Source organism: Austrofundulus limnaeus, unplaced genomic scaffold, assembly GCF_001266775.1.
Source record: "Austrofundulus limnaeus strain Quisiro unplaced genomic scaffold, Austrofundulus_limnaeus-1.0 Scaffold197, whole genome shotgun sequence".
Taxonomy (NCBI): Eukaryota; Metazoa; Chordata; class Actinopteri; order Cyprinodontiformes; family Rivulidae; genus Austrofundulus; species Austrofundulus limnaeus.
In genome coordinates, this window is record NW_013952599.1 from 501,895 (window position 1) to 507,822 (window position 5,928).

General features: G+C 40.1%; 1 long non-coding RNA gene across 1 annotated transcript in view; it reads right to left on the reverse strand.

Moving 5' to 3' along the window:
• Positions 1-1,459: 1,459 nt before the first annotated feature.
• LOC106524712 (uncharacterized) overlaps positions 1,460-5,928 on the reverse strand; it is a 14,313-nt gene continuing 9,844 nt past the window's right edge. Inside the window, exons 2-3 of the long non-coding RNA XR_001311028.1 lie at positions 1,584-2,112; positions 1,460-1,484 (exon numbers count right to left, since the gene is read on the reverse strand). This is a non-coding gene — a long non-coding RNA (uncharacterized LOC106524712). The remainder of the gene's footprint in view (positions 1,485-1,583; positions 2,113-5,928) is intronic.

Genomic DNA, 5,928 nt, shown 5'->3' on the forward strand with positions numbered 1-5,928 from the left:
CAACCCCCCCCCAACCCCCCCCACCAAACTCACTTACTTCTCTGGCTAAAAAATGTGCTTTTGCTCTGATGAGGGTTTTTTTTTCTACAACTGCCATAGCGTGTCACATTTCGTTGATATGATGTTTTGTTTTTTTCCCCTCATCTATCCTTAAGTGGTATTTCATTTTTCTTGTCAGGGTAGCACCTCCTCATGATGTTCTTTCTTGATGACGATCCTTGCTCTTTGCAGGGGTCTGTGGCTCCATGACCCGGATCACCTGTTCTCCTATGTTTGGTATGTTCTGTCTTTTTATGAATGGATGTTCTGAACTGTAATTTCGTTGTGCTTTGTACAATGACAATAAAGGTTTATCTTATCTTATCATATTGTRTTATATTGTATCATATCGTATCATCTCGTATAGTATCGTATTGTATCTGGACTGAATCTACATTGGCAAACTCTCCTCCAGTGAATGGTGGAAACAAATTTACTCATCTCAGAATCCATGATGCACTCTGTCAGTCTGTTCCTTATGAGGGACAAAGTACCAATTTCACCAAAACTCAATAGGAGCAATAAATAAGACTACAAGCAGGTGTCACAGGATTGCTAAAAATGTGCTGCTGCTCCACATCATGGAAAAGGTGGGTTTTTATCCCCGGATTACTCTTTTAACCTGTTAAAATGAAGAMCTTAGTTTGACTGATGACTTGTAGGTAGAATTTTAAAACACTGGATAAATGTTAAGAGTCAAAAACATGCACATGCATTTGTCATCTATAAATCATCATATAGTGTGTCATCATAAGGTCATTTCTGTGATTAAAACCAATGGTTCTTGAATAAAGCATGTGGGAAATCAATAAATCCTCAACTGTCTAAATATTTATAGTAAAATGATGTGGAGTTCCACCACAGTGAACTAATTTGCATGAAGACTTGGTGATTGTTTTAATGCTGGACGCTCTTCTTGACACAACYTGACCATTGGTTTTCCACAGCATTTAGGGGTTCAGGGCCTTGCTCAAAGGTCCAGAGTGAGGCAAACAAGAGTGGAGGCAGGTATGGGTGCTTTGCCTCTCTTAGAAAAAATCTGAGAGATCAGGGGATTCAAACCAGTGACCGTCTGATTGCCATTACCTTCCTATGCAATTGCGCTCGATTATAATCTCCCTTCTCTGCTCCGTCCGGCAGGGGCGGTTCTAGGGGCGGGACCACAGGGGCATTGGCCCCTGTTGAAATTTGATTGGCCCCCTGAAGTGCCCCTGTCCTGTCACTCATCTGTCCTTTGCCCAAGAGCGATGATGCTGCMTGCAGTTCCATGTCCAAACACTAGAGGAGCTAATGAGACAAATAGAAAAGTCCAACATGAATCAAGCTGACAGAAGTCTTTTTCTTTTCTTAAAATTTGAACAAGCGTGCAGAAAAAGTCTTTTAACTCACAATTGATGGCTGGATTCTCTCACATGCTGTGTGTTTGAGAGTATTTTATTCATGTACTGTAAAAATGCATGTGAAATTTATTAGGATAATTTACTGTGAAAGCTTTTTTAAAATTACAAGTGTTTAAACGTGTGACTGGTTAAATATATACACACCTTACAAAAACCAAGGATTTATGTGCAAGGATGCTGAACAAATACTTGGCCCCTCTATGAAAAATCCCAGATCCACCACCGCCATCTGGGCTTTCYCCCACTGACATAGATTTCTCTGGTAGAAATTCAACCAGGCCAATCAGTGAACAGGAGGAGGAGTTGTGAACAATGACGTCGATTTTCATTCTGTGTTAGTCTGCCTGTAGTTTAACAAYGGCAGCAGATGAAGTGAATGAAGCCATTCAGTTGTGTTGACAAGGCTTCTRAATTAAAATTGTCTCGTAAAGCCTGCAGCATCAGTTACAGCCATCTCATTCAGCTCAGTACTTCTCTCTCCCCAGTAGGGGATGGTTGTTTACAGCGATGCAATTTCCYRTTAGCTTTTTAGCTTAGCGTCTTTCACGGTCTGCTACATATGTCATGGCCAAATGTTAGCAATTGGGTAAATCAGATGTAATTGTTTTAAACTTCAACAGAGTCCACAYCTCCAGCAAGGAACCGCTTCTCAATAGCCGTGGGTCCAGACCCTCTGTACGAAATAAAGAGAAGAACAAGGAGCTGGTTATTACCAGGCTAAAAATTCAGCTAAAAATAAGAATCCAAAAATGAAAACTGTATAAACTCAACAAGTGGCTGGTGTAGGCTTATCATTTTTTAAACATTTAAATATAGATACATATACATTTTTAAAATGCCCAACCATCATCCAACCATTATCACCAAATCATTATGTAAAAAAATGTTAAAATATCTTTATTAGCATGAAATCAAAGCGTATTCTGTTGAAGCTGAAGTCGTTTCAGTAATTTCTTCAGACAATGAAGTTATTTTTTAAAAGAAGACTCCTTTAAGCTTTTCAGTGTGACATTTTCTCTAAAATAATATATTTTCAATCTCAGCATTTTTTTTCTAAAGGTAAATTTTCTCCCTGCTTCGTGTGACGGGGACACAAAGGAGCACAAAGGACATGTCAGATAAAATAAAAGCAGCAACATTGATTTGGAAAACAAGACAGCGCCAGAGCCATTGATTAGAAAATCCAGTATTAATGACTTTGCTCTGCACTATTCACAGTGTTACTGCTGCAGAATTACCTGCAAAATCAAATCAGACAAGAGCAAACACAGACGATTGGCTTGACTGACTTTCAGCACCAAAAACACCCCCCCCCCGAAAAAATATAAATAAATAAATAAATAAATAAATAAATAAATAAATAAATAAATAAATAAAACAGAAATAAAAATATTCGTTGACATGTCCAGCTGTGGTGCCAGTGCACAGGATGGCCATGTTTGTGAGTAAATATGTTTCCTATGTGTGCAGATGKTGCCGGTTTCCTGGCGTGTGATGTTGTTTTAGGGCATGCAGAGGGTCCGCAGTGTGAAGAAGGCTGGAGGGGGGCGGGGGTGAGGGTGGGGGTGTGGGATGGGGAAGCTCATTCATCAAATCATTACGGGAGGTGGCTCCTGTGGTATTTCAGCCTGTCCATCAGTGGAGGAAGAAGGGGGGAGAATCCCAGAGGAGGACCAGCACGCGACTGTCCTTTCTCCATCTTTTCTCCTCCTTCCCCTCTYTTAACCCCCCCCCCATGCTCCTCTTCTGACAGCTTACCTTCTGACTGCTATTACTCCCCCTTCTTCCTCTCCTCCATCACACTGACTTCCACTTTATCTGCCCTTCCATTACATCGTCCATCCTTTTCCAATTCTCTATCACACACACACTCACACACACACACATCATCCTCCCTCCACATTCCTCCCTCACTCTCCTCCTTTTTTACATTTCTCCCGGGAGGCAGCCCTTGACTCTCAGATGTCCCTTGCATGCCAAAAATTACTATTGACATTTCAATTCAGTGGGTTTTTTTCCCCCTCAGTCTCTCTGCTCTCTGCTGATGCCTTATAGCAGGAGGACATTTACATGTCAATGGGCCAGACATAAAAAAATTTAAAAAATAAGGAGGCAGAGTGCGCTCGTTCCTGTGTCCTGAATACAGTRGCTCTTACTCTGAATGTGAAGCTTTTGTGGTGATGAAGAGGCTTTGCGTGTTGGAGCTTTGGGTTAGCTAATGGATTATTGTTCTGTAAGGAAACTCTTTGCCTTCAGTGAAAAGTTGTTCACATATTCCTGAAAACTTTCAAATTGAACAAGACCTGAGAAAACATTGAACTCAGAGGAGTTGACAAGACATAGCTCTGTGTTTTTATAGGATTATTATTTTTTTAATCTTATAGCAGCACTAAAAGACGTTTAACTCTCTGTGCTTYTGGCTTGCTCCAATAGCCTGGTGCAGATTCTCAAACACAAAAAGCACTTTGAGTAACCAGAAAAAACTGCTCCAACAACTTCACTATCCGCCTCATCCTTTGATCAGTCATTTCCTGTGACACCTTGTTCAGGTCCAGTTTTCCAGCAACCCAACCTGGACTCCATCACAGGTCCACACAGAGACAAACAGAATCTCCAGTTAATCTGAAGTCAGGATCTCACTGACTGAGACTACCTGGYTGACTCAAAGTTTTGACAAAATTCAAGAGTTTTAAGTTGCAAAAAGCAAGTAGCAAGTAGTGTGCCCATGTTTTGATTAACCCTGTTATTGAAAATAACAACCTATTTATGTGTTCACCATTTGCAGAATTGGATTCTTGGCCACGCATGTGATTTTATTGCTCTCCACTCACATGGTCTGTCCCAGTCTGCTTTGTACTCATGCTGGCAGCTGCTCTCAGGGTTAGGATTTAATCTACTAGAGTACACTTTTGAAATGATCTTTTTAAAACTAATTGTTATCAGTGTAGTTTTTTAGATCTGGCCATTTAAAGCTGCAGCCTCAGATATTTACTGTGCTGGTCTCAAAATACAGATACAGAGCTGTAAATAAAAAAAGAAGCTTTCCATGTATGAATATAAGCAGCTTGGAATTTCTGGACTTGATAAGGTGCTGTTTAAGTTCAGACTATTTACCATTTTAAACAGAGTGGTTTGAGATGCCTGTGATAACTTMGTGTCAAGTGACAATCCCCTGCAAAGGTTTACAGACATTGTGGAGACTCTTGTGAATGGTGTTCACCAGCTTATATGTTGCCTTAACTTGTCTGTTTTTGGACTGAGAGAAAACAGCACAGCCAGCAGAAAACCCAGTATATTACCTTTAGAAGTGGATTATTATGTATTTTCCAGGTACATAATTCAATTCTATACCACRWTCAAGTAACWAWGTTACCTTCAGTTGTCGTACTTAAGTGTCAAAAGTAAATTTCTGACATAAAATGCACTTAAAYATAAAAGTAAAAGTATGGAGTAAATGGGAGTGGCTAGAATTTACAAAATAATATTCACTGGGAAGTGACCTCACCCAAAAAACATTTTTCTAAACACCATAAAGACTGTAGTGCTATAATAAAATGTTAAAATTGAAAAAAATTTGAATGCACTGACTTCCTGTTTCAGTTTCATGTAATCCTCTGCCACACTCATGRGGTTACATACTGATRTGTCCTGTTGGAGTGTGACATAATTTGCRTCGTACAAGCCAATAGGGTGTCAAAATGGTAAAAATTTATATTTCTAATAACCACCATCAAATTCWCTAGAACTGGAAGGTGCCATGTATCTGGATAGTTTTTTGTTTGAATTTTTTTTATCAATAGCATGTTGGAATGAAAACAATCCAAAATGAAATTGGAGTAACAACTTTCCTGGGACCCTCTGAGTAAATACTCCCCTAAGCTGACACTTTACCCTACCTAAACTCACAACCTGACACAAAACCTAACCTAAAAATTTACAACTTAGTCCTAACCCCTGACGCACCAATGATATTTCCCTCAATGGGGACCGGGCTTTTGTCCTCGTATGGGACAATCGGTCCTCTTCAGGCTGTGTGTACTGGGAAAATGGTCAAAAATTGTCCTCACCGGGTAACAAAAACATGTATACACACACACACACACACTGAAAAAAAACTGAAACTTATAGCCCCGTCCTTGAACCTTGAGCATGATAAAGGTTTTTGTGCTCATGTTTTATTGCCCTCGCCACAAAAACAGCCTGAAATGGGCTGTGTTTATGCATTAGTTTTTCATGGGGTTTGAGTGTGTCTGTGCAAATGCCTGAGTATATTTTTCACACTGGAGGTTTCATCAGACATGCATCTTCCTTCCTAAAACCCTGCGAGGTATCTCCACCTGACGGGTCCCACAGCTCAAGCCTTGCTGTGATTATCCTCAAGGAGATTTTTTGCATATGTAAATGTTCTGTTTTGGAGAGAGAGAGAGAGAGAGAGAGAGAGAGAGAGAGAGAGAGAGAGAGAGAGAGAGAGAGAGAGAGAGAGAGAGAG